The sequence below is a fragment of the Podarcis pityusensis genome (assembly GCF_964106645.2).
Source record: "Podarcis pityusensis genome assembly, chromosome: 4".
Lineage (NCBI taxonomy): Eukaryota > Metazoa > Chordata > Lepidosauria > Squamata > Lacertidae > Podarcis > Podarcis pityusensis.
In genome coordinates this window covers 52,174,102-52,201,716 of record NC_138027.1, presented here as the reverse complement: position 1 = coordinate 52,201,716, position 27,615 = coordinate 52,174,102, and the positions used below count along the sequence as shown (strand labels likewise).

At 41.1% G+C, this 27,615-nt stretch overlaps 1 protein-coding gene across 9 annotated transcripts in view; it reads left to right on the top strand.

Annotated features, from left to right (window-relative positions):
- Positions 1-27,615, top strand: part of TIAM1 (TIAM Rac1 associated GEF 1) — a 193,557-nt gene that overhangs the window by 60,262 nt on the left and 105,680 nt on the right. Inside the window, exon 1 of one of the 9 annotated variants that reach the window (XM_081003522.1) lies at positions 8,507-8,720. The exons of 7 other annotated variants lie outside the window; for them this stretch is intronic. The gene's annotated coding sequence lies outside the window, so the exon portion shown is untranslated. Of the gene's footprint in view, positions 1-8,506; positions 8,721-15,600; positions 15,901-27,615 lie in introns of those variants that run through there. One more of the 9 variants, XM_081003524.1, reaches the window with a different exon arrangement.

Genomic DNA, 27,615 nt, shown 5'->3' with positions numbered 1-27,615 from the left:
CAAACAACTTGGAACAAGGATATCTAGTAGACAGTATCCTCTGGTACAGATCAACTCAATCTTCATGATCTTCCAAGAAGAAATCGCTGGTTTTCTGACAACCAGTGGATTGTCACTGTGTGACAATGCAGAAGTGGCGCTTCTTGGTGTTAATGATTCAGAAGGTGGGTGGTAACTCATAGGTAACTCATAAGGCAGAGACAGTAATGACATTTTAATGTCTCTTAGAAACTTTTATCTACCTAACCTTTACTAGACCCTGGCTCTAAAGCTTTAATTTTTTGTACACTGTTAAGTTGTGATATACAGTTGTTCTTTGTGCCTATCTCATTTCTATTTGGTTTCTAGGAAATGTTATTTTTGTTCTTTTACTGTTTCTATGCAAACCACTCAGAATGTTTTTTGTGTTGAGCTGTACCAAGGTTTTATAAATAAATAAAATCCACCACATAAACACTGGGAATATGCTCTTTCTCAGTGACTTACCTTTAAACAATATTTATGCCCCCAAACAAAATTCAAAAATACTTAATACTAAGCAAACCAATGTTCCGTTGTCTTAAGTTACATTCCCATTCAGAAATACAGGATTTAATAATACCCTTATTAAATATAATGGTGATGTTACTTAAAAATAACTATTATGGTATAAATGCAATTTTAAAAGCCTTAAAAAATAATTTTAAGTGTGTACTTGGAACAATTCAAACAACACACTCAAATTGTATCATTATAACTTCCCATGTGTTGAGTCTGGCAGCTCTGCCTTGAACACACTCATATTGAAGTTAGTTCCTTAGAAATCAGCGCTGCTGACTGCCAAATGAATCACCTTGAACACACTCATATTGAAGTTAGTTCCTTAGAAATCAGCTCTGCTGACTGCCAAATGAATCTGTTTTAGGGTCAAAGTGCCTGCCAGTTCTTTGCCAGAACTTAGCATTCCTTTTTCATTTTTGGAAACGGTTATTGGACTTCTAGGGCCAAGGCTATTTAGTTAAGCTGTTTGACAGTCAACATATGCACATTAAGTGGACTGCAGGTATTGTGGAAGAGACTGACTCCCAGCAAGTGCTTGCATTTCCTTCAGGATGCTTTGAGCTGTGGGAGGATTATCTGGCTTCACCCCTCCCTCCCTCCCATTGCCAGTATTTTTTAGAATTATTTTTATTTGCAAATTTAACATGGGAAAGGTGTGTGTGTGGGAAATATAATTAAGGTAGAAAAGGAATATTAATAATAACTGTTATTATGGAGTGGGTGGGAGGAGAGGGGGTTATTGGTTTATGGGTTGGTTTGTGGGTTTTTTGTTCTTGTTTTTATTATGCATTTTGTATTTTTATCTTGTATTTTTATGTTGGGAACCACCTTGAGATCAATGGATGAAGGGTGGTATACAAATTTAATATACAGTTAATATACAGTATTATTATATACAAATAGTAATAACAGTAAAACACCTTCAGTTCACATTGCAAATTCAGTGGCAAATACAGTACATGGATCTTAAATGAAACATGCAAATTAATACAAGCCCTCCATTTGTCAGAACAGGTATCCACACAGAATTGATACCTATGTGAAATGAGTTTGAATGAGCCAGGTCCTCAGACCATCATGTAATATAGACGGTGGGTATTTACCCTTCCAACTTCGAAACACAAGTCTCTTGGCCTCCACAATAAAATCCACTTTGGTTGCCCAGTTGTTAATCTCCCTACTACAGGGATAGAGTTTAAAAGTACATGGACATTTGCAGATATCAAGGAATTTAGCCAATACAAAATCGATGTGATTAACTTCAAAGCAAATGGTATATATCACTCGTAAACCCACATATATGTTGTGGGCTCACCTCTTGGTCAGTCTTGGTTTGGGAAAGAAAAATAGCAGCTGTGTAAGAACAACAGCAAGTACAGTGGTACCTTGGGTTACATACGCTTCAGGTTACATACGCTTCAGGTTACAGACTCTGCTAACCCAGAAATAGTACCTCAGGTTAAGAACTTTGCTTCAGGATGAGAACAGAAATCGTGCTTCAGCGGCACGGCGGCAGCAGGAGGCCTCATTAGCTAAAGTGGTGCTTCAGGTTAAGAACAGTTTCAGGTTAAGAACGGACCTTCGGAACGAATTAAGTTCTTAACCCAAGGTACCACTGTACCACAAACCTTTTCTGCCTGTCATGTTCCAAGCAAAAACTATTTCTTGAGGGAAGATTGTCTTTGAATGTTTGAGTTACCGCTTTAGCTTTGAGGGGCCTGGTCTTAGGCACATATTGGAACCATTCCTGAACCAGCTGATACATTTTGCCTTGTGAGTGGGCTGGAGGAGGGAGGGCGTGCACAGTCCCTCTTTCTCTAGCTCACTCAGTTCCCTGTATGTAATTCCTTGTTTTTCTCTGTGGCTACCCAGAAAGTGTTTACCGTAATTTAAATACAAAGCTGCCTTGATCAGTGGTAGGGAAAGTAAAGCCAGCCTTCCAGCCAGGAGTCAGATCACGTTGGCAAAAATGTCCTTCCTAAATTGTCAACCCAGAGCTAACTCTCCGTAATGCTGTGCTGCTTATGAAATCTAATTGATTTTTATTTTTTTTAGTTCAAGAAGCGTTTTACATAGGCAGTAGCTCTAGGGATGCAACGCACGATTCATAGTTACTCCATGATAACTGGTCTGTGTGTAAAAGACCTTGATTGGATGCCATTCTCCCCACAGCATCTCTTTCCTTGTGCTAATAGAGGAAATGAGATTACCCATTCCAGCCACCCAGTTACTTGCCCCTCTCCAAGCTCCACCGCACACTAAATCTTGTATGGAATAGCAAAGCAAAAGGCTTGTATATTTATAGCTTTAAAATGCTGATTGCTGTACACAAATTGCAGACAGAATAAAAGCAATAACAGTCATTTATGTTGCCTGTAATAAAACCAACACAGGTTGACAATTTAATTTACATGTTCAGGCCTTGGTTTTGCAAGCCTTCAGCACATAAGGCATTCTACTCATGAGTCACCTCCACAGAGCCAGATCTCTTATTTTAAAACACAAGGAAGAGAGACCCTTTCAGATTTTCATTTGTATGCTGTGGCATTATCTCTCTCTGTCTCTTTTGCCTTCCACTTAAATCAACTGCTGAGATAGAATGGGCTGTCAAGAGTATTTGGAAAGGCCCTCTGTCTATTCTGCACTGGTTACACTGCACTGGTGTTGGGATTGCCTGCTTATAATATCAGTGTGGAAGTCTTTCTGTTCTCTGAGGAAACTATCATGGCCTTTGCTGGAAGTATACTGAGCCCACTTTGATTTTCTTTCCCAATTGTAAGTGGGATGGCATGCTTTTACTGAATTTTATAAAGGAGCTTTCGTTGGATGAAAACAAGAGCTACAGAACAGATGTTTCTGTTCTTGGATTATGAGTTGCGAAATATTAAATAGTTGAAATAGTTTTGCAAGATAAATGTAATTACAAATTTGAATTATAGTAACATAGGGGTTCGCTTTGCTGCTGAAGGTGTTTTACACCAGTTACACTGTTATGAATGATGATCACTAAGTGTCTATCTAAAAACAATGAGTGATGTCTAACATTACACTATCTGACAATTTGTTTGCTTTCTGTCTTTTGCTCTGACAGGGATTCAAGGTGGCTTACAGCTAAAACATAGAAAAAGCAATAATTATAAAAAAAAAAACATTAATATATATGATCTATTATATACAGATCTTTACAATAAAAACATCATAGTTCCAGGCCTTTCCTTAAAAAGAGTCAGTTCCCAAAAGCCTGTTGGAAGAAGAATGTCAAGAAGGACATGGACAAAGAGAATGATGCATCAGTTGAATGGGGAGAGAGAGATTTTTTGGCAGTCTTCTCTCCTGCAGCACCCTGAACCATCTCCATAAATCTCCCTAAATCTCTCCTGTGGGGTCTCCACCTCGCTGGAGCAGATTTAGAGAGGGTGTGAGCCACTGTGTGTGGAGTGAGGGAATCGCCAGAAATTTCCCCCACCCCATTTTGCTGACTGATTTTCTTTGTGTCAGCAGACAATCACGATCAGATACCACCCACAATCTCTTGTGGATGAATATAAATTTAGGAGCAACTTGACTAAAACGAAACAGTACTATATGGAATCAAACTCTGGTCTGCACATATTTATTCCCCCCCCCTCACTGCCCTCGCCCGGTGCCTTCTGTACCCAGAAGGCAGATACAAGTACAAAATGCAACCAAATGAAGTAATAGCTTTATGACTGCCAGCTGGATTTCCAGAAGAGCCTGGCAGCAGGCGGCCTCTAAAGACTTCCAAATGCAAACCCACGTGCAAGATAACTAATTGTTCTGAACTCAGTGCTCTGATTTAATAATGAAAAACTTGCAATATTTGGCATACTATTTAGCCTATATGCATGTGTCTGTGTGTGTTTCTTTCTCTATTTCTCTTTCTCTCCACACACACACACACACACACACACACACACACAGAGTATACATACACATGCACACTCAGACAAATTTCAAAGTAGGCACGATGAACCAAATTATTTATTTTTAATCAGGTGTGTTTACTGTGGAGTTTAATCATGATCTTTTCCTAGATAGCATGCCAGAATCTGTTTTTGTTATTTTTAACTGACAGATATGTTCCATGTAACTGGTAGACATTAGAATAAAAATCTTTGTAATCACATCCTCCAATAGCTGTTGAATGTTCTTCCTCTGAAGGCTAAATGAGAGCAGCTGGGAAAACCCAGCCAGATGGGTGGGGTATAAATAATAATAATAATAATAATAATAATAATTACTATTTCATAGACCTTATGGAGAGGATCCTGAAAATCACTTCTGTCTGGTAGCACTTTAGGCAGGGACTATAACATTTGTAAGCAGCGCTGCTTTCACTGACCTGATTGTGTAGAGAACAACTACCACAGGCACATTCCCCAAACACCCAGTGCTTTTTTTCTGGGATTACTCAAGGGTACACAGCCGCAGCACCTTTTTTCTAGAAGAAAAGTACTGCAAACACCCATCAGCTTATTAGCAGCGCTGGTGTGCAGGTTCTTCACATAACTGGGGTGGTGTACCCATGGACGAGAAGTTTTTTTTTTACAAAACCTGCAGCCTTCTCTTAGAGCACAGCCATATAGGAGCACACTTTGGTTTCTTTTTAGCTTCCATGTGAAAACTGTAAAAAAACATGAAGTGGTCTGGTGTCTAAGTCCCATAGTTAGTATCATACCTCAGCTTTGGGCTCATGTTCAACCACCTCCCCTTCTTTATGTCTATTTCCTCTTCCTCATTTGAGAAAAGCCATAAGCTCTCTTCAAGGCTAAAGTGTACTGCACTGCCCCATCCTCCCCACTCCCCACCTTCACATGACGAGGCAGGGGTGGTTATCTTGTATGCCTAACAGAACTATAATTGGGATGTTTTGTCCAAAATAATAAGCTTTGGTTTGTGCTTGCTCTGCAACCCCAAAACAGTATACAGTGGTACCTCGGGTTACATATGCTTCAGGTTACACACTACACTAACCCAGAAATAGTGCTTCAGGTTAAGAACTTTGCTTCAGGATGAGAACAGAAATCGTGCTCTGGCGGCAGCAGGAGGCCCCATTAGCTAAAGTGGGGCTTCAGGTTAAGAACAGCTTCAGGTTAAGTACGGACCTCCAGAACGAATTAAGTACGGTACTTAACCTGAGGTACCACTGTACTGGGATGTGATCCTGGTTTGCAGCGGAGTTGCAAACCACAGTTTGTTGTCTTGAATGAAATTTTGAATTCTACCTTTTAGTGGTGACTTTCTCTCCTTACACAAATAACCCATATCCTAGCCCTTACCATTAGAACTGCCATATCTGTCTGAAACACTGACACAAGCTCTTTGCATTGCAAGCCTGTAATGTATTTCTGGCTACAGTCTGTCCTGTTTTTAGCACTTATTTGCTAAGCAAATTTTGGAATTGATCTGTATTTCTCCATCCACATAACAATGGTACCTTCTGAGGTGCTACCGAAATGCAAAATATTTCTGTCTGTGAAGACAACACCACTATGTAAAACAATTTTGTTGATCGCCCCCTTTAAAAAAAAAATCATTTTCATAGCAGTGGTTGGAGTAATACATAACAAATTTGTGCTCGCCTTAATGATTAAAAGGCAGAGGCAGATGTGCCTCTGCTGTGGCTTTTGCCAGGATCCAGAAAGCCCATTTACATGTTGCCAAAGAACTGAATGCACACAGCAGGGTTTTTGTTTTTTGTAAAACCCGCAGATGAGTGATTTAGTTTTTTTCAAAAGAGGTCTGCAGGATGGCTTGCTAGCCTGGTTTGGAGAAAAGCTTTTGCTGCAAGCTGGAATGGAGTGTGTGTGTCCTCTTGCAAACTCTGGAAAAAATGTGTGAATGGGCCTTTTTTGTATTTTTTCCTCTTCCCTCAGTATTTGCAGATCAGGGTCTTAGCCTCACTTGCAGATGCTGGGGATTAAATCTGGGGCTGTCTGCTCTAGGCCTGGACGACATATCAATATATCACCCAGGACCAGTATGAGGAGCAGACCGCGATGTCAGCTTCACTCAGCGGTATATCGCTGGTGGAACTGCCACCGCTCCTGAGTCCCTCTTCTAGTGATTTCCTCCTGTGAGCATTGCTAGCAGAGGGACTGAGGAGCGGTGGCGGTTTCGCCAGCGATATATCATACTGCATAGTGGGAGAAAAAAGCTGTATCGGCAAGGTGCCGATACATCTTGTTCCTCCCTCTGCATCATTAAACTGCTTGGCTGAGGAGTGTGCGGTTGCCATTCCCCTCAACCGAGCAGTTAAAGGATCCCCCAGCCTGGCACCCCAGCTGAGCTTACTAGGCACTGGGGTGAAACTGCCTCAGCTTCTGCAGTGAGAGCTGTGGCAATTTCACGCGGCGGCTCACAGGCTGAGACCAATGTAGGTTGTTTTTTCAACATTGGGGTATATCGCCAAACTGTGATGTTTGGCTGGTGATATGCTGTGATGTTGAAAAGCTGACATCACCCAGCCCTAGTGTGCTCTAGCACTGAGCCACAGCTCTTTGATTCCCCAGTACAGTGGTACCTCAGGTTATAAACGCTTAAGGTTACAGACTCCGCTAACCCAGAAATAGTACCTCGAGTTAAGAACTTTGCTTCAGGATGAGAACAGAAATCGTGTGGCAGCAGCGCAGCGGCAGCGGGAGGCCCCACTAGCTAAAGTGGTACCTCAGGTTAAGAACAGTTTCAGGTTAAGAACAGACCTCCAGAACAAATTAAGTTCTTAACCCGAGGTACCACTGTAATATGGTTTGCAGTTTGCTGCAAGGAGGAAAATTAAGGTACAGAGAACAAACACTAAAAAGGAAAAAAACAGAGGCACCTAGCGCTTCCCAAAACGGATCTGTTAATTGGCCTTCTAACTATATTGTTCAGACCACAACTTCTCTGTCATTACAGGGAAGTGGTGTACTTTTAATGCCTTGGGGTAGGGGGTGGGAATCAGGATTTGACTAGTTCTGATTTCTTTTTGAATAGTATAAAGAACTGTGTGGCGTCACAAATCTTCCTTTCAGTACCTGAAATATTTTCCCAATAAAATGTAAAGAAGAGAAGACAGGATTATAGTCATTAGGGCTCCTGTAGCTTGTAAAAAGGTTTTCTTAACTATTTTCATTTTTGCAGGAAATGGTAGACTGCAGCATCTTTTATTACTGGATAAGATGCATGAATGAAAAGGCTGGAAATCTAGCATTTCAGAGAAAATATTTTTTGGGTAACCTGAACATATAAGCACAGATTCATACACACTCAATTAGGTCTACGCCAGAGTTAGGGAACCTGTGGCCTTTCAGATGTTGTTGGGCTCCTAATTCCCATCAGTTGCAACCATTATGCCTAACGGTCAAGGATGACAGTCAGTGGAGATCAGGCCTGGGGAATGGAAGCACACTCCCAGTCTAAAAGAGCTTTCCCATCCCAACACCTGTAGTTTGTTAGGGATGCTGAGAGTTCTTAGGAAACCCCGTTCCCCCTCATAGCTAGAATTTTAAGAGTAGTTTGGAATCAATCCCTCTTCCTAGGGAACTCTGGGAATTGTAGCTCTGTGAGAGGAATAGGGGTTTCCTCTCAGCACTCTTAACAAACTATACACCCCAGAATTTTTTTTTGGGGGGGGGGGATGAATGCTTCAAGTGGTCTGCTACAGTTTCCCCGGTTTTCTCTCCCTTCAAAAAGCTTTTTTTAATGATCTGCAGTAAAGTCAGCTCCTTGTTTTAAAGTTTCACATTTCATTGCTACCCAAATCAGAGGATGGCCTGCATTTCAAAGGCTCTGAAAGTTACTCCCAAGCCTACTTTTGCTCCAAATGATAGCGTTTAAGCAATGGGTTAACACATGACAGTGAATGCTAATTAGCAGGTGTTTCAGGGTGTGACAATCTGTTGACATTTATTAGGGTTCAGTTGTGTCTGTTCCCAGGGTTCTGTTTCAACATGCACCTACACTGAGAAGGCTGCATAACCCTGTTTTCCCCACCCTGTGTGTCAGGTAGAGATTTCCTCAGCGTAGTGTGGACACAGACAGGGTAATGTTGATCAAACACTTCACAGAGGCAGATCCCAAAGCTTGGATACGGGATTGCATTTTGAAGAGCATGTTGTCTCCAGTTTGTCTGGGAATCTGGAAGGATACTCTTCATCTAGTCTTGTGGCATAATTAGGGTAAGGAACTCTGCCAGAGCTGATATTAATAGGAAGATATAAAATTGTAATACTTTATTCATCACTCAGGTGTTTAATGTAGGCGAATGTGACTCTGTACCAAAGCAGCTTCGAAAAAGGGGGAAAGGGAATGGGGGAGAAGCAAAACAGTTGAATTATAACTTGCTCTTCTTATAGCAGCCTAATTAGTTCAAATGCATTTTGTCAGGCGTAGGAGGTGTCCAGAAAAAGCCGTAGCCTTAACCCATGCTATGGAAAAGGTTTATTTTGAAATACATGGCAGGTGGACTCCTGGGCGTTAAAATATAGACAGTGCGGGTGGGGGGAGATTTTTTTAATACATGAACAGTTGAAGCACTTAGATGTGGCAAGTCTGACGGTCCACGAGAAATTTGCAGGATGAAGTTGGTTTTATGGGTAATGAGCAAGAGCGGGTGTGTGCACGTGTTTATACAGCATGGGAAAAGACAGGGCTGCTATACGTCCAGATTTCCCCAGACATTAGCAGGATTTCAGAGGCGGAATTGACATCCAGGGGGAATTTCAGAAAAGCGGTGGTTTGTCCAGAATCTTAGACAAGTCAGTTTTGGGGTCTTCCTTTAAAAAGATCAACAACTTTCAGGGTGTCCTAGTTTTTACTTTTTGAAATATGGCAACTCTGCAAAAGACATAGTACACTGTACACTTGGGGACAGCAGATAGCAGCCAGCAGAGCCGATCAGTGCCTTTAGTTCTGCTGTCACTCCCTTACCCCTAGTTATTTTTCTGCTGTTCCTTTTCTTTCTCTACTTGCCTATAGCTTTGCTCTTCAGACAGTTGTAGGGAGAAGGAAAAGAGATGCAGTTGGAAATGCCAGCAGGTCACTGAGGTGAGAGAATTGCTCTCTGTGTCTCCCTAAAAGTAAAAGTTGTTCCAACCTATATCGCACTACTTGAGATGAGAGGCAACCTGTTGAATACTTTGCTACTCTGAGATTGTGTATTTTTGGCAACATGCTCAGGATCTACTATAAAGTCTGGACCTGGCATGCTCTTGGCCATGGGCCATGCCATTTGGGTGTTTATATGGAAAGTTTTCAAGTTGCGTGCAAAACTGTATAGCCCAAGTAGTAAAAACACTGGATTTTAGCTAGGATTAATGTGGCAAGAAATGCAAAGGGGTTTGGTCCCTCAATACACGCGAAGGCTTCTACCAGACTATCTCAACTTCGCTGGCCGTTTAATAGGATGAGCGAGAGTCTGGAAAGGCCTGTTCTCAAAATACTGCGGGCATGAGCCAACAAGTCATTGTTTTGCCTTCAAGGGCTATCGGCAAGGGTGTTGTCAGTCAAACTCTCTACTGTGAACCTACCCCAACTGGTATGTGTCACTCGTTATTTTAGAACATGCTCAGACTATAGTATGTCATCTCTATGAATCACCTCCCTTTGTCAGACTTGAACTGTAGGCATGTCTGCTGGGCTTACAGCTGATTCTCACCAGAGAGGAAAGGTAAGCTAATTACCTTTCTGAAATGCATGGCCAAGGAAAGAGCTATTTGTCTCCACCAGAACATTTGGCTTTTGCATGGGCCTAAATAGGACACGGGTGGCGCTGTGGTCTAAACCACAAAGTCTAGGGCTTGCCGATCGGAAGGTCAGCAGTTTGAATCCCCACAACGGGGTGAGCTCCTGTTTCTTGGTCCCTGCTCCTGCCAACCTAGCAGTTTGAAAGCACATCAAAGTGCAAGTAGATAAATAGGTACTGCTCTGGCGGGAAGGTAAACGGTGTTTCTGTGCGCTGCTCTGGTTTGCCAGAAGCAGCTTAGTCATGCTGGCCACATGACCCGGAAGCTGTATGCCAGCTCCCTCAGCCAATAAAGCGAGATGAGCGCCGCAACCCCAGAGTCGTCCGTGACTGGACCTAACAGTCAGGGGACCCTTTACCCTTTAACGTTAAATAGGATCAAGCTCTGTGTCAGCATAAAATACATGCAAGATATACTACTGAACCTGTAGCTTTGCAGTCATTCTCTTTGCACCTGTTGGCATTTATTTTTGGTATGCCTTTTACCCCTTAATGTTGAAAGGTCAGATTCTCTGTGTTTTCCTTCATCCGTTAATTAAAAATGAGCCAAAGGTCAAATTGACATGACTCCCTTTGTTAGCTGTGCGTTGTTGTTTTTTGAAGTGCTCTCTGGAGGAAGATCACATCAGTTTATATAGGAATATTGGGTAGCACAAGACTCTAATAATGACTTTACCAAATGGTAAGGCCAGTTGGATATGATATTGCTGTTTGTTGTGACAAAATGCAAATGAAGAGAGTGCTGACATCAAAAAGGCATTTTTCCCGTTTTTTAATTCAAAGCCAATTTTAAATGGACCTTCTGTAATTTGTTCTCTACCAGTTGCAGTTGGTGGGAATGTTTCTCCTCTTAGGAGTGTGTGCTTACACTTGCTTAGCTGCTAGACTTTGCTTTTGATTTGGAATAGATAGGACTTCTCCATGGAACTGCAGTGTCGGCAATGCTTGTGTTTCTGGATAATGAATAATACTCTTTTCCGTCTTGTGAACTTGTAAATATTTAAAGTGCCCTAGTGGCCCAGAACACAGGAGTGCGTTATAACAATTTGCATTTTACAGCCATCAGTATGACTAGTGCCTATAAATAACTGACTGTTATTGCACTTGTAAGTCCTTTTTATTAGGTTTGGCTTTCGGGGACCAGGGTTAAGTGCATACAAGGGCCGGGTAGAATTCATTATGTTTTAGCTGTTTTAATGGGGTTTTAAGTAGGTATTCCGTACATCCATTTTTTTCATTGGGATTTTGGGAAGAGAATTTTATGTTTAATTTTTAAAATCTCTAATCCAGAGTCAGGCAGCATGGGGCCTTCCAGATGTTGCTGGACTGCAACTTCCAGCACCTCTGGCCATTGGCTATGCTGGCTGAGGATGATGGGAGTTGGAGTCCCACAACATTTGCAGGGTGCCACATTGGCTACCCCTGCTGTAATCCATCAAGCTTGGTAAGTAAGGTTAGATAATCAAAAAGCCTGTGATGGTTTTGGTTGTGGTCCTCCTCCTCCATCCCATCACTGCCCCTACAGCTACTCACTGAATACACCTCTGTAGCAGCAAGGCTGACTTTGATGAGGAGGACTTCTGTGTGCTGGGCTGCTCTCGTCTAGTTTGTGTCAAAGGGAAAGGAGGAGGAGGAGGAGGAGGTCCTTAGGGGGCTATAGGTAAAGTGTTTGCAGTGGCGTGAAAATTGAGAAATTAGTGGAGAAATGTGGAACACAAGCTGCCTGTGAATGGGATTATCATAGTACATGTATGTGTGTATGTTCATGTGCATCTTCTTAGAACGATAAAATACTTCTTCTTTTTGCATAACCATGGCCTTACTAAACATATCTACACCAAATAGTTGGAAAATTAATCACTCATTGTTTTTGCTGCAGCTGAATAATGTAGCTTCCCCTCTGAAATAACATTCAGATTAGCCCCAGGAAAATTCTAAGAATACCACGAGTTGTATATCCAACTTTATGTGTCTACAAGTTCCACTCATGCCCTGGGACTTCCCCTTCGTCTCATTTCCTTGAGCGCCCTCAGAATCTGCCTCCCGGGTCTTCCAATCCTCTAGGGCATATTTTGAGAGTGTGGGTTGGCTGCAGGGGAGAGATGAAGTTTTCTTGAGCAAGTGGCAGTCTGTACTAACAGAACAACAACATTGGATCTGACCCCAATGCTTTAGCTTCTGTTGTAGATTTTGTTAAGAAATATGAGGTTTATTATTCAGTGTCTTGGTAATAATATTTCACAATCAGTGTTGTTCATTTTCCCAACCTGAATTTAAACTAATGTTTGTGCTGGGCTTTCTTTTATTGGTTGAGTGAAGCAAGGCCTTTGATTTAACTTGACCATTTGACATCCAGAGTTATCACATGTCAAAGTGCATGGTTATGCACGATAGAAAGGGCATTAATTAAGGCTGCAATCTGTGCATGCTTACCTGTGAACAACCCCCATTAAACACCATGGAGCTTCCTTCCAGATAGAATTGTGCTGTGATTCATTTTGCAAGCACCATTAATTATGTTAAAAGTCGAATCTACCCATTTATATGCATTGCTGACTTGTCCCCTGCAAAATTGTTTGTTATCTTGTTGTTGTGAGCTGCCATCACAACCGCTTGTTACTGGTGTGGGAATAAACCATACAATGTGGAAAGAGTTGCATGATGAGCCAGTACGCAAAGGTTGCTGAATGGAGTAGCCATCACACAGAGATCGTTTCAAGTAGCAATAATGTATGATGGTAATATTGGAAAATCTCAGTGTAGTGTTTTTATGGCAGATTTGTGTAGTTGTATTCTCAGTACTGAAACCCCAAAGTTCCACTTAACATTCCAAGTAATTTATCATGTCAGTTGGATAAGGATTTTCCCGGGTTTCCTTACAGTCTCCTGAATCAGCTGCATTTCAGAATGAAGTTAGGAAAAGCTCCTATGTGAATTAATCATGCAGTATTTCAGAGGAAGAAAGTGGAAAATGTCTGAAAATTGCTTATCTGTGCTGCTGTTTTGGTGATCATTGCATCTCACTCATGTGCCTTACAGTTTCACAACCAAATTCCAAATTCACACTGCCTTGTGTACAAAAAACGATTGCCTACAAGGTGAGATTCTCCCCAACAGAAGGAGTAGTATGTGTGGTTGTATTCATATCTCTTTGACTTACATGTAGTTCAGAGGAACTCACATATAGTGTGGTTGTGTACATATATAGCTTGGATGCATACAAAACCTGGATTCAGTTCCATCCTCTGTAGCAGCAGAGTTGGATAATGCACACCACATGAATAGAAGAAACAAACCAGCACAAGTGGTTGATGTTGTATTGTAGGGCTCTGCTATAGAGATGATGGATTGTGTGATATGCTTGGGGCAGTAGCTGGAAGCATGTTGTGTTCAGTGGGTTTTTAATACAAGATGGTAATTACATATCTGTTCACTGCATAGTTCCACGAACTGAAACTGCTACATGTACTGGTCTAGGCTTAGGTTGATAAAGGGATGGAAAATGTTGGAAATCCTGGTATGATTTTTCAAGGTCCTCCATTATGTAGGTCTAGGTGATGTATCTCAGGTGCAGAAGATGCCTTTTGAAGATAGAAGCTGAGGAAGTATTGTTTGAAGTCAGCCATGAATATGATAGCATACCATTGCAAAATGAGTCTGCATGGTAGTGTCACCAACCTGAATAGACCTCCTCAAGGGAAACAATGGATAGAGATGAGAAAATGGCAGAACTTGGTGGTCAGATGAATTATGGCATCATCAGAGATAAAATTTCTTGTAGCCTTCCATTTTGTGGGGAATGTTGGTGCATAGAATTCATGGCTGCCTAAATAGTATTCACCAGGGTACTGTTGCTAGACTATAGCTTCCTAAGGAAGATAGTGGTATCTCCTAAATAGAATTGCCTATTTGGGGGTGAGTTTGGGGTGGTAGTTGGAAGGCCTCAGATTTGGTCCGCAGTCATACCTCAGAAGTTGAACGGAATCCGTTCTAGAAGTCCGTTCGACTTCCAAAACATTCGGGAACCAAGGCACGGCTTCTGCAGGACTGCAGGAAGCTCCTGCAGCCAATCGGAAGCCACGACGGACGTTCGGGTTCCAAAGAAAATTTGTAAACCGAAACAATCACTTCTGGGTTTGCAGCATTTAGGAGCCAAAACGTTCATCTTTCAAGGCGTTCCACTTCCGAGGTATGACTATATTGGGGTTTGTCTAAAGATTTATTTCTGTATATCGTTAGGAAATAGTGAAGTTGGTTACAAAGTTCTTTTCCATATTCCCCAGCAGGTCCTCCAGATGGTGATGACCTGTAAAATGTGGTGTTGGAGAGTTGCCTCTCACCCTCCCATGCATAGTCCCAATTTGTTCATGATGACCACAGTCCTCCTTTGCCAGACTCATGTTTATGATGTCAGAATTGTTTCTCAAGCTCTATGTGGAGTCATATTCTGCATGACTGAGGGAATATAATAAGTAATGCTATTTTCAAAACAACCCTTGGGCATGGTAAATAAAACATACAGTAAAAAAAGAAGAATTCTTGTCTGGTGTTCTGACCATCCAGCACTTTCTGTGCAGGGCTTCTCTTCCTGGAGTACTAAGAACATGGCTCTGTATTGGCACACTGTTCAGTGATGTGATGGAAGTATTCTTTGAGTCTTAGAAACAAACCTCCAGGTCAACCTAGAACTTTTTGATATGTGTGGATCTAGTGAGGAAGAAGAACATTTCCCAAGATAGAACATTATGCAATATGTGGGAGGGAGTGGAGGAGTAGGAACAGGAAGTGCAAGTGACTCGCTGCTTTTTTTTTTGTATTATTCTTCTTTGTATGTTCCAAAACAGAAGCTTCACATCACTTCTCCCACACTCCCTGCAGTGAGAAGCACAAGCTCTCAATGTGAAAACAGTTTGCATGGGGGACAGATTTCCTCTAAAATGCTTCAAGGATTATAGCTGTAGGGTTATTGTGGAAATGAATGGGGCTATAGCTATGTCATTCATTCAAGTGTGTATTGGAGACTACAGATCCTAGACTGAACCTCTGGGCATGCCATTCATTCTGCCATGGTTTGGCAGGAACATCATAACCCCTAATCCAACTCCTCAGGCAGGAGCAGCCCACCTCCTCTTTGTTTTGACTTTTCCTGGAGATTACTTGGCTTCAGTCTGTTGCTCATGGGGCACATGTGTGAAAGCCGCTGAAGTGCCATTCCAAGCCTTTAGCCTTTCTCTTGGGTTGCTGTGTTTTTCAGTGACTGGCTAAACCCGCTGTTACAGGCATCCCTGTTCAAGAGACCCTGCTGAGGTGGTGTTTGTGAGTATTTAGATTTGAGGAAGTTGAAGATGATCCCAACAGCCTGCTCTCTTCTGCATGTGAAAAATGCAAAAGCAAAGCCTTGACTACAGAGAGGGGGAGGAGAGGGGGATGAGAGAGAACCTTTTAAACACACCCAAATGACCCATCTCTACTTAGCATGAAACTTAGCAAGTTACACCCACATTCTGAGCCAGAAGCGGAATGAAAGACTCACGCTTCCTCATTTTTTGTTGCTGGCTGGATCTGAGTGCTTTGTGAAATGAGACCAGAGGATATGTTGGTGCTACTGATTAATGGTAAGTGGTTACCTTTGTAAAAAGAAACTCTGATAATTCTCCTGTTGGATATAGTTTATAGCTCTTTTTTTGACTCCCTCCCTCCCTCTGTGTTTGTGTGTGTACACACACTATGCGTTGTGGTGTTGGTTATGTGCTGAAAGAATTATAACCTGCATGGTTCTTTCCTCTGTGCTGAAAAGGAGGCATACCTCCCTCCTTCATGTACAATTAAAAGGTGCATTCTTTCCGAAGCATTTATGCCTCTTTGCAGGGCAGTAGCAGGAAAAGGCACATGGTTTTTGAATGCTAAGAAGTGCTGGATTTAGTAGCAGTATTTCCTGAGAGAAAGAGAGGCATCTCATGTTACTCATTAAAGATGCACCTTTTCCCAAAGCTGTCTGGCTCCATAATTACCAGTTACCTTCTCTAGAACAGTTTAAAGCCGACTTGTGAAAATTCCCAGTATCGTTCACGATCCTGTTATGAGTAGTGAAATCTTGAAAACCGGGACGGTTGTTTCTACAGCGTTCACACATGTAACGAAGGGCTCTGGTCTGCTGCTGTTGGACCTTCAAACTATTTCTGAACGCTGCAGTGCATTCTGCAGGGCTACTCTGAACTTTATTAAGGCAACCCCTAACTTTTGTGTTAAGGCAACACAGCCCTTTTGTAGTATTATTGTTTCTTTGAGATATTGAAGCAGTGGTTCCGCTGCCCCCTTGGTTCTATAAATTCACCCCCAGTGCCCCTTTCCCTGCCTATAAAAAGCATTCAGGTTAGCAGTTTGCATTTAGTTACTTTTTTATTTATTAAATTTGTATACCGCCTTATATCCATAGTTCTCAGGGCAGTTCACAACATAAAATTCCCATATAGAAAAGACAAAATGCACAATAAAAATAAGAAAAGAAACAAACCAATAACCCTCCCCCCTTCCACAGCACAATTTAGATTGACTAGATGTCAATCAGCCCAAGGCCAGGTTGAAGGGGAATTTTTTTTGTCTGGCACCTAAAGGTGTATAATGAAGGCACCAACTGAACCGTCCCGGGGAGATCATTCCACAATCAGGGAGCCACTGCAGAGAAGTCCCGTTTGTAAAGTGATACAAAAAGAAGAAAAAAGGAAAAAGAACAAAACACAGAACTGTGTAAAAGGGGGGGGGGGACACATTATATGAATATATACAAAAAATACCCTAACCCATACATCCTTTTATAAATTTGATATTATTATCCTAATACTAATAGAAATATTAATAGTCTACTACATTTTGTATTAATACTACATTTTGTATTAATACCACATTTTGTATAGGGACGCTGGTGGCTGTGGTCTAAACCACAGAGCTTGCCAATCAGAAGGTTGGCGGGTCAAATCCCCACGACGGGGTGAGCTCCCGTTGATTGGTCCCTGCTCCTGCCAACCTAGCAGTTCGAAAGCACGTCAGGTGCAAGTAGATAAATAGGTACTGTTCCTGTGGGAAGGTAAACAGCGTTTCCATGCGCTGCTCTTGTTCGCCAGAAGTGGCTTAGTCATGCTGGCTACATTTGTCTGCGAACAAATGCCGGCTCCATCTGCCAGTAAAGTGAGATGAGCGCCGCAAACCCAGAGTCGTCCTCTACCGGACCTAATGGTCGGGGGTACATTTACCTTTACATTTTGTATACATTTGTTCCAAATATTGTTGTATTTATCCAAGCAGAGTCTATGTCTGTAAGCAGTCCATTCATAGGTTGCAAGTGTTATCATATTTATCAATCCACTGATTAAAGGAGATAATATCTTTACTCTTCCAGTTCATAAATATCAGCCTCTTGGCTACCATTAGAACACGTAAAAATCAATTTTCCATATGGTAGGTATATAGTTCAGAAGAATATTCTCTGCTGATACTTGTGTGATATTATATAGCTACAGTTTAGCTGGATTCCAAACGTCATCCATTGACGTGGTACTTTGTCATCTAGAATAATTTCTCGGGGCAGAGACAGAAAATACATTTTCTGTACCTTAATTAAGACAGGTGATTGCTGCTTGTGACGCTTCATCTGATTATCTCAAAACCCCATTGTCAAGACAGTTATTCATTTTAGAAGCGTTACATTCCTGGGCTGATCTAAAGAGGATTAACATTTTCTTTAAAAAAAAAGCCTCTGAGAAATGCTTGTGTGGGTGTGTCACCTCATCTTGAGCTTAAAACTGATCATTTCATTTTGAAATGCCCCGAAAATTGCTGTGGCAATTATGTGCTTAGGTATGGTAGCACCTATAAAAAGCTTTATTTAGAGCACTTTTCCTTACTAGTTGTTTCCTCAAAAGTACTGTGCAAACGTTATGAAAGTGACCATACATTTCATGGGGCTTGTGTAGGATGTACTCTAGGTAGCTGTCAGGGCCATACTTTCCAGCTTTTACGTATATGGAACTGGGTCTTGTGGTTCTCCTTTCTATAGAGTCAGTGATAAAGTATTACTGATACCATATGTCTAGTATGTTAACATCCTCAGTAACACTGACTTCTGCTTGAGACAAAAATGCACTATTTTAAATATGCAAACTTGGTTTTACTATGCAGTTTTGGTTTGTTGATATGAACAGTGGTTATTTGCACACGAGGGGATGAGGTGACAAGCTCCCAATTGTGTTTTGGAACAGTCATTTTGCCAATTCATCCATATATAGCAAACCATTAATTTTGGATTGCCCAGAACATGGCTTGCCGTATTTGAACCAGAATCTGATCCAACTTTTCTAGTTATGTCTGAATTGGGCCACTGAATGGGGTGAGGTGTTAAGAGGAACAGCTCTAATCTACTTGTTTACAGAACCATATTCATTGGCTATTATCCCAGGTTGGTTATCTGGATATTGCCTAGAAGATTCCAGTGTTGTTCAGCCATCCTTTACTATATTATTATTATTATTATTATTATTATTATTATTATTATTAATTATTATTATTATTATCTGTCTTGGGTCATTCACAGATTCTTCCCTGTGCACCTATTAGCCTACAAGAAATAAAGGCCTGGGTCTTGTCTTCTAATCTAAGGATGTAGGCAGCATCCTCTCTCCTTGTTCTTATTTTGAGTTGCAAACTTTCAGTTCACATCATTTGATTTTCTTCTTGACTGGTGTATCCCATATTTCACTGTTGGCTTTCATGGCAATTTGGGGCATTCCTAAACATCGACCAAGAGTCTTTCGGCACCCTTAAAATCAACAAAATAATTGTGTCAAAAGCTTTCATGGCCTAGAGTCAACTTCATCAGAAATATCCCACAAAAACCTTTTCCATAATCAATCTGTTCATTTTTATGGTGTCACCTGGTATGTGCCACTGTTTCAATGAATGCTCAGTCTTACCCTGATGCTGTTCACCTGTGCTTTATTATGAAAACTGATCATGCAAGAAAACCTGATACAACTAGCGATAAAGCTCTCTGGGTGAAATGGCAACTCGTCAACCGCTTGCATTTTTAATCCGTTTTCGCTTTCGTAATAATAATTTGTAAATCACAGCTGAATCCAGAATTAAGCGACCACAGTGCTTAAGAGCAAGTGTGCAAAGGGGCAAGGCTTACCATTGTTTCCTTTTAAAGTGTACTTCTGGGCTGTTGATTGCGTAGGGGGAGGGGAGGAGTGTGCGTCTAGCATGTTCCAGTGAGTTTTATGGAACAATAATCCATTGCTAGATGAGAGGAATAAATTATTAATAGACTATAGCGTTTCAGCATTCTTGCGTGGAGATATTAAGGAGGTCAGAATACAGAGCACTGAACACAGGATTAGCAGAGTCAGGCTACAGATACTGCAGAACCGGAGGGGAAAAGTTACACAAATCCCTTAAACATTTATAATTTAATTACGGTTGGGAATGGAATTGTACTTCAGCATTACTGCATTTAGACTCAGAATGCAGCTTGCCTTTAAATATTTACTGCTGGCTATACCCTCTCCAATAAACAAATGTGAAGATTTCCCTTCTTTAGCTCAGCAGGTATGTTCTCTTTTGGTTGTTTGGCTGCTCTGTGGGACAGTCACAAGGCTTTCAAGAAGTCAGAACACAAAACATTTCCAACAAATCCAGCCCCAAAGGGGGTTGTTTGATGAAACTCTGTGCAAATGTGGGAAAATGATATCCCACTTGATTGTACTTTTCTTTATATGAAAGGGTGGATTTCTTTGTTTAGAAATGTTGAAGGTTTGGACGTTGTTTAGCTTAGTGTTAAATCCTATAGACTGCAGCAGGATTAAAGCATTTGTGTATATCTCCCTCATACTTGCTTAATTGGTTGGATCATGATCTCATGCAAAGTAAGTATGTTAAGCCATATTCTGTCTACCGTTTTTCATAGCAGAAGCAGATAATATGGTTATTCTTGGGTTTATTAGCTTCTACCAGTTCAAGAAATGTGTCTATAATAGTAGCAGCACTTAAGGAAGGGTTAAGAAAAACAGCCTAGTGTGGAAAGAGGAAAAATACTCCGCAACGAGTATACAAAGCACTGAAGTGAAAACACTACTACAGTTCTCTCAACCCACAAGGGTGGTAGCTGTTGCTAAGCTCAGTTGGCTGGAGTATGGTACTGACAACGCCAAGGTTGCAGATTCAGTCCCTGTAAGGGACAGCTGCATAGTCCTGCATTGCAGGTGGTTGGAATAAATGATCCTTCCAACTCTGATTCTATGCAATATCTATGAAATATCCCTGACCATTGGCCAAGCTAGTTGGGAGTGATGAACTGGGAGCTCAAAACATGATAGTAGAAACCGTCACTTTCCCCCTACACAGATATTGGTAGGATGCATTGAGATGGAGGGTTTTTTCCCTGAGTCTCTGTGGAGAGGGATTTCTCATGTTGCATTCAGCTTTGGGGCTATCACAAGAGTGGAGAGTCCTTTGTCCTGCTCCAAAGCCCTACACAATATGAGATACCACCCTCCCCTGACTACTCTGTTACACACACACACACACAGCATAGGGGGTAGGAGAGAGAAGTGGTGACCATAAATTACGCCAGTCTAGGGCCCCAAATTTTTATTTTTATTTTATTTTATTTTATTTTATTTTATTTTATTTTATTTTATTTTATTTTTTTTATTTTGTTTTGTTTTGTTTTGTTTTGTTTTGTTTTGTTTTGTTTTGTTTTGTTTTGTTTTGTAGGGGAACTGCTTAATTAGAAAGAGCTCCAAGCATCTGTAATAATGCAAAGCTACCTCTGCATCTTGTAGATTGCCTTTGTCTCATACGAGGCAGATGATCACTGTTCTTGGCTAGCAGTGGTTGAGTATAGGCATACAACATAAGGAACTGTCCTATAGAAAGGGGCTTGGGTTTCCTCCAAGCAACAGTCATGAATAATGAAGGTATAGGTTTTCACTGCTGTAATGGCATGCCAGGGCGGCTTATGTGAAGTCTAAGGAAAATGTTGTAACATTGCTTTCTTGGGGTTCAGTAAGAACTTGAGCAACAGCTATCACCCTGGGAATAGTGAGGGCTCTTTGAGAGTACAGTTTTGTGGATTGGGGCTTTTAATACACTGGGGCCTGTTGGTCTATCATTCATCAGCCTGAGGCATGAATAAAGCCCTGCTCACTTTGGTGTATATTCTAGCATATGCATTTGTGAAGAAACTCTTGTTAAAACATTTGAATGATAATGGCCAAGGCCTAGGGAAAGGCATCTGTTAGACAGGGAGTGGTCAGGTCAAACAGACCTGAAATAAAACCATTGACATAAAAGAAAGGCCTCTGTAATGAAGATCCCCCAGAGTTACAAAGTCAGTATGAAATTAAAAGCCTTGAGGTAGTTTTGCTATGTAGTTAAGCCAGAAGCCACAAAGACCAAAAGTACCACTAAACTTCTATCTAGTGATGGCATGTTAACCCACAAAGCTTGCCTTCATCTTTGGAAACTTCAAAAACAGTTGCTAAGAATTTCTTTTTTTGTGGGGGTAATGGGAGAGGGGATATGAAGGCAGAAAAAGTGAGAATCATAAGTGCCATATTCTGATATTTATTTGATTCTATTTATAAATCGTTTCCCATTTTAAAAAATCGTGTTGCAATTTCACAATCAGTAAGTAACTCCAGCTCCAAACATAGGGTCAATGTGAGTTGATTAGAACTATTCATTCTAAAGTTATTACAAGATTTGTTCATATACTAAGGAAATTGTGGGTTTTAAAAATCTTTATTAACTTGAATATTGCTAAATGATGTCTACTTTGTTTCCATAACCAATTATTAGTTCTCAGAACTCCAAGGCACTGATAGCATTATTCAGCTGCTTAGTTCTAAAACGTGCCCATTCATTCCTTTGGTTTCATTCCAATTTTGCAGCTTTCCCTATCCCTAGTGCTCAAGAGGGCTGAAACATGTTCTTAATATTTCCAGCTTTTCAGGGAAGGCCTACTTGTGGTCCCAGGGCTGGTATTCAAAGGCAGTATGCCTTGGCATTGCAGGCACATAGTCTAGTAGTCAACTGACAGCCTTATTCTCCGTGTATTTCTCTAACACCCTTTATAAAACCACCACTACATTATATGGTAATGAATTTTGTAGTGTGCAGTTTGTACAGAGTCTATCCTGAATCTTCCAACATTCTGCTTTGTTGGACGACACCAGGTTTATATTACATGAGAGGGAGAAGGAAAAATAATAATCTCTATTTACCTTATCATGCACAATATTTTAAAAGAGTAATTAGAGGTGAAAATGTGTGTAGACAGATAAATATATAGATATAGTTTTGTCAGCTGTGTCAGGGATCAGATGACCAGGTCACAGCAGTTACTATTTGGGGACAATATTGTTGCAGTCAAAGCACATTGCTGGGAACTAGGATCAATTAAACTCACATTTCCCTTTCCCAATAGAGTTGAACATATATAATGCGAATTTGCAGATTTTTTTGCTTTTGCTTATATATGCAGATTTAGAAATAATTATTATAAATATAAATTTCTAGTGGGAAAGGCTGTGGCCAGGTGACCTGTGTGTCTGCTCAGTCTGTTGTCGAGTTACTGTTCTGGTTTGCCTTTGCTCTGGACTTAGACTAGGCAGCCTGGGCGATCCTCTGCAAGGGAGAACACATGGCTACCCTAGTAATGGTGCTAAGAACTACCAGGAAAACCCTCGAAATCCGATGCAAATTATTTCTTCATATCAATTAATTTAGTAGAAGATCATTGATGGCCATAGATTATATGATATTACCATTTAAATTTTTTAAAATGCACTTTGTGAGTTTAATTAGTTATCTTTAGAGAGTCATTAGCCATTTTTCATTCCAAACTTTGTGTTTTCAGCCTCCAGGCTGTGCACTTCATGATCACCCAAAGTATTCTGTCGGTGCCTTACAAGTTATAAATTATTGTGAGAATGTTTCTGTATGTATAATGCTCCTTGAAACCCATCAATTACAGCTCAGTAGTTATGAGTAGTAAGAGATTTAATTAGTTAGCTTGTATTTTAGAGTTGCCATGGCGCATCTGAGCTTATATTTATTGATGGTTGCTTTTGTTGAAACGGATCAGAATACTAACTAATTTGCAGACAGCATTGTAATTATTGAGGGTTATGAGCACTGGTTGTTTTTTTTTGGATGACATTTGCCCGGTTCTAAATACGAGCAAAACAATGCTGAACTTGTACTACTGTTCTCACAGATTCATTGTGGCCTAGCTTGCAAACTTATGTACGGCCTTTCACATAGGAATGTCTAGAGCCAGCCTTGCAGATAAGGGCTGAAGTAGGACATGCTTCAGCAGACCCTGAGTCTGGGAACCTAACTGAAAAAAGCAGTGGGTAAAGCTGTGGTTTGTAGAGGTACACAAGTAGGTATGAGGTTCTCCAATCCTTTGCCTGTCACCCTGGTTATTCTGCACCCACTCCTTCCACTCTGATTCCCAGACAAATGTTTCGCATGGTGGGGTGTGGGAGGGCTACAGAGGAGAAATGTCTGGTGTATCTATCCCCCACCCTCTCCTTTTCCTCTCAAAATCATGGTCTTCATCCACCAGGTATCTAGTTTGGCCTTAAGTCAACAGATGTACTGCCTACACATACATGCCTACTGTTTAGCAACAACTTTTCTAAATATTTTTTTCTTGACACAAGCAGGGTTCGAAATTAGCAGGGCACCAGACGCATTTTGCGCCTAAAGATTCTCCCATTTGCAAGCACCTCAAAAAGTCTGGGTGGCACTTTTTGCACCTGGCTGACACACAGGGATTACTGAAACGAATGTGCGTTGAACCCCCAAAGTATATGTTAAAGACAGACTATATGTTAAGGAGTTTAACAATAAAGAGTAGAGTGTTTTGAAAACTGAAGTATGGTACCAATATTTTTATTATAAACACAAATTTAAGCATGTATTAACAATTTCTGATAAAAATGTGATATTAACAATTTGTCTCTAATGTGAACAGCGTATTAGTTCATGCTTATCAAAATAATAAATAAAAACTGTTCCCTCCCCCCAATGGCGACTAGACTTTCTGTTTTGGCAGCCACAACCCTGGTCCGAGGAGTCATTTGGTTCCTAGCTTTTCTATCCCAGTTTTTACTACTGGTCACAAGCAACCAGGAGAGTAGCTTACCGCAAACTTAATAGCTTTGGCAGTGCCCTTGCAATGTACTCCCACATTGTAGAATTGCTGGATAAAAATCTGTTTTCCCCATGCAGAAGGCATTTGTGCATCTAATTCACCTAATCACCTTATTTTAAAAACAAACCAACAATGACCAACCCGGTGCCTACATATAAATTGCATTTTTCAAATGGCAGTGGATGGCTGTTGTCTGGAAGCTAATTATACTGGAGCAATCTTGTAGATTTTAAGAGCGCTATTCTGCACTTCATAGGAGTGTCTGGATTTTACTGTTATGGTCAATTTCAACAGGAAATTGAGGCGACAAATATTCCCCCCAGATTACTTGTATGTGTTTTCCTATTGTGAAGGATACAAAAATTATGTGGCAAAATAAAAACAAAGCATACCACTTTACCATGATTTCCCAAGCAGAAGATAACTTCAATAAGTTCATGGATATACACACGTGTGCACAGCTATATAAAGCATGCATCCATTTGCCCCTTTCAGAATGTGCAAACACCTCTCTTTCTTAATTTGAAACATCCTTACACTGCCCGAGGGAGGTATTTGCATGAAAATATTATGTCTGGTTTACCTTTTGCTAAGTCTGTAGACACCATATTTAGCAGTGTGGCTTTAGGTAAGCTTCTCAAATAACACAGAGGGTGAGGGGGAATGTCCTGTGCATCAGAATATGCAGTCAACAATCCTGTATATGGTTTTGTTTCAAAATTTCAAAATGTGTTGAGGCATGTTAAGGCCCATGCAAAAGATGGCAATAGAATTCCTTTATCATTCCCTCAGTAAATATAGATAAGATGCATGCATTTAAATATCAGGTTTCACCAGGCACTTTCTGGCATGCAGCTGCTTTTGAAACCAGCAAAACATCTATCTGTATGGCAATTGTTTGTTGAGAGGTCAGCCATGTATCATTCCAGAGAGACTATTTTGCTTGCTTGGTGCTCTGTCATTCATTCATCTCAGGATCTGTCATCTTCAAACAACTCCACCAATGGAAAGCCCACTGTTTCTGTGGAGCTTTAGTCGCACACTGCCTTTTGATGGCAGGGCTGATTGAAATCAGAGGCCCAAAATCTCCATCCAGTCTTAAGCGTGATTGAAATGAATGGGACTTAAACACATGTTGGCTGTTAACTACACGTTATGCATGAACACATGTAATGGAACCCTGACGCGGTTCTGTTTTAAAGAAAGAACAGTTTTGGAAAGAGGAAATCTTGTGCAGAGAAACTCGGGGGGCTGTCTTTATGTTTTCACCACCTGCTGTTTCTCCATGGAAAATTGCCCCTCCCCACCCCTCTTGTTCCATCCCCTACAGGGTTCCTGGCAGGGTGAAGAAAAGGAAGTACAGTGGTACCTCTGGTTAAGAACTTAATTCATTCCGGAGGTCCGTTCTTAACCTGAAACTGTTCTTAACCTGAAGCACCACTTTAGCTAATGGGGCCTCTTGCTGCTGAAGCAAAGTTCTTAACCTGAAGCACTATTTCTGGGTTAGCAGAGTCTGTAACCTGAAGCGTATGTAACCTGAAGCGTATGTAACCCGAGGTACCACTGTATAGTTTTGAGTGGAAGCTTAAGCAAAACCCCCACCCCCAGCTGAAAGTAGCTGGAGGTGGAGAAGTGAGCAGAGGTGCCAGAGGAAAAACTGAGTGAGCGGTGTCCTATTTGCCACCCTTTAGACCAGGGTTCAGTAAACTTTTTCAGCAGGGGGCCGGTCCACTGTCCCTCAGACCTTGTGGGGAGCCGGACTATATTTTTTTTGGGGGGGGGAATGAATTAATTCCTATGTCCCACAAATAACCCAGAGATGCATTTTAAATAAAAGGACACATTCTACTCATATAAAAACACACTGATTCCTGGACTGCCTGCGGGCCGGATTTAGAAGGCAATTGGGCCGGATCTGGCCCCCAGGCCTTAGTTTGCCTACCGATGCTTTCGACCCCATAGGAAACTCGCCAGGCCAAGCCTGCTGTAGCCTGGAACTGGGTGTGCTGAGAGCAGCTGAACATAGCTGTGAGCAGCCTGAGGAAGTTACATCTACCTTTGTTCCTTCCCATAAAAAGCAAGCCAAGAGTGGGAGATTAGTATGTCAGCAGGTTCCAGGGTGGGATTTGGGGGGAGTGATCTTTGAGTTTGTTGGGGCCCTGAGCTGATAAGTCATAAGTGGAGATAGAATCTTAGAGTTGGAAGAGACCATGAGGGTAATCTAGTCCAGTCCCCCGCAGTGCAGGAATCCTTTGCCTAACAAGGAGCTCGAACCCAGAACCCTGAGATTAAGAGTCTCATGCTCTACCAACCCAGCTATCCCAGCTTCCCAAGTGTTTTGAAAGGATAAAGAAATGCTATCTGCATATATTTATTAGTAATTTGTATTCATGGTTTCATTGTGCATTTTGGTAACCATAAAAAAAAATAATGTATTCCACTTAGAGATTTTGTTATAGTTTAAGCAGTGTGGAAACAGTCTTAATAAAATAAATGCCTGCTCAAATGTCACCTCTTCCCAAAGCTGTTTTTCTTTTGGGGCCAGGGGAAGAATAACATAATAAAATGTTAATAAATGTGCTCTAATATACAGATGAAAAAATATGGACTGTCCCACTGACGAATTTAAATGAAAAGAACATGTGAGTCAAGGTATTTGCACTGAAGGGATGCATTCACACAGAGAAACTTGCAATATGTGCTTTCTCCTGCTACTTTAAAAATTGGGGTGATAAGTGATAAACCCTTCAACACATTATTGTGAACAAGAATGGAGAACTACCACAATCTTTCTACATCCTAATGGTGTGAAGTGGGATATTAGAACATCATCTTTTGTTCTTCAAGCCACCCCCACAAAGTCACAAGAAGCATCAAGAAGTGACTTTAGCTATTCTGAGCGCTGTTCAAATACCAGTAGTTAATTACAGTTTTACAGATGTCACCCACTGGTGGTGTGGGATTCATTGGGTATATTACACAGTTTGAAATGAAAGCAAGAGCGTCTATGTTTTGCTTGGAGTCCTTGCCTGAACTCAGATTTTAGGACAGAAAGCCAGCTCTGAACTTTTCCATACCTTTGCAGATTGATTCAAGGGGACAGCACCTTGTA